The following is a 1,636-nucleotide window of genomic DNA, read 5'->3' on the forward strand; positions in this document are numbered from 1 at the left end:
TGAGGGCTGAGGTGGACTTTTCAGAGCCCTGGAGCTTTGGAAGAGGCAGCACGGAGTAGTGGGAGTTAGGAGGTCTGTCTCTTCATGCACACCGTCTTACTAACAGGCTGGGGACCTTCGTGGTCACTCAGCCTTCTGGAGCTTCAGTTTTCCTATCTACAAAATCTAGTGGTTTCTAGATTTTGAATTTCATTGACCAATAACATTTCAAAGGGAATTTTGGGAATTAACATAGATATCTTGCCAATTTGTTGCTTTGTTAAGTAAAGATATCATTTAAAATAACTACCAACTACTATCACCATCATTTTATATAATAAAATATATTTTAATACCAAAATTAGGAAGGATATTATCTCAGAATAATAATTAATTCCTTAAATTGAGTTAGCTTTTAAGAAAACTTACTATGTTGGCTTTTTTCTTTTTTCTAATTTCATGTGGACCAACGAAAAACAGTCACTACATCATGGGTGTAGTGGGAACTGTCAGTAATGGTTTTTAAGGTCTTTCCCAAGATCATGATTCTTTGATTTTCTGAAGGCTGGAGAGAGGGCTTTTTGTCTAAGCTTGTTATGACATCGGAAATTTTTTCCTTTTGATCCCTTAGCAAACCTTTTTTGGATGACCTTCAGTGCATGGCAGAAAGTCTACCTTTTAATATGCATTAAAAAAAAAACTCTTGAATGGTAAGAGGAAGCCTTTGGGACAAGGAATGTCCACCTCTTTATGTTGCTTAATGTTACTGTCGTAGAGGTGCCCAGAGAACTTGGCAGTGAGTGCATTTCTATAAATCTTAAAAATCAATCAACTAATCAATATGTAGGGAAGGCTGATAGATGTGCCCACTTAGGGGACTAAATGCCTGGTCCAGGTTGGCCTTTCTCATTATTGAGGAGACATTGATGGCTGTGGATATGCAAAGTTTCATAAAGATAACTTTTGTCTCTCTCTCCTTCCCACACTTTTCAAAATCATACAGTTTGAAGGCAGCTGGGATCGAGGGAATTGAATATGCACATTTTGAAGGAAAGGAATCATTGAAGCACCTATAAATACTGAGGAATAATAACGGAAGGGAAAGGGACAGGTTATTGACTGTGGTTAAAAGTACAGCAAGGGATAATGGGCCTTGTCAGACCCAGGGAAACTTTCCAGCTCTAAGGATCCAACTTCCTAACAGTGGGGAGTGTGGAGAGGTTTGTAGATAGAGGCCTTTTCTGGTGTTCAGAGCCAAGCAGATGAAAAATGGAAGGGTTTAGTGCAGTGAGCAGTACTGCCTTCACCAGGGGCTTTCTATGGCCCTAGGGGGTTGTGTTTTTTTCAGCCGTAAGATCTGTAATTCTGCTTTTCTTTGTAGATTTTGTGTTGACTCATTTTGATTGCTCCATTTCTTTCCTCTCCTTGCCGTCCTATGCCTGTGGTTGTCTCTTCTTAAAATTTTGTCTTGCAAGTCCAGTTTGTCTTCCTCTTTGTGTGGATCCTTTTGGTTCATTGCATACATGCCCATGTTATTTATTCTGATGTTTTTCCTTGAAACTCTCTCTTGCTGGCTTGGACACTCAGCTATTTGAACACAATAACTACCCTGTGAAAGAGACCTTTCTTTTACTCACTTTCCTACGCCAAGTTACCT

The sequence above is a fragment of the Symphalangus syndactylus genome, chromosome 9, assembly GCF_028878055.3.
Source record: "Symphalangus syndactylus isolate Jambi chromosome 9, NHGRI_mSymSyn1-v2.1_pri, whole genome shotgun sequence".
NCBI lineage: Eukaryota > Metazoa > Chordata > Mammalia > Primates > Hylobatidae > Symphalangus > Symphalangus syndactylus.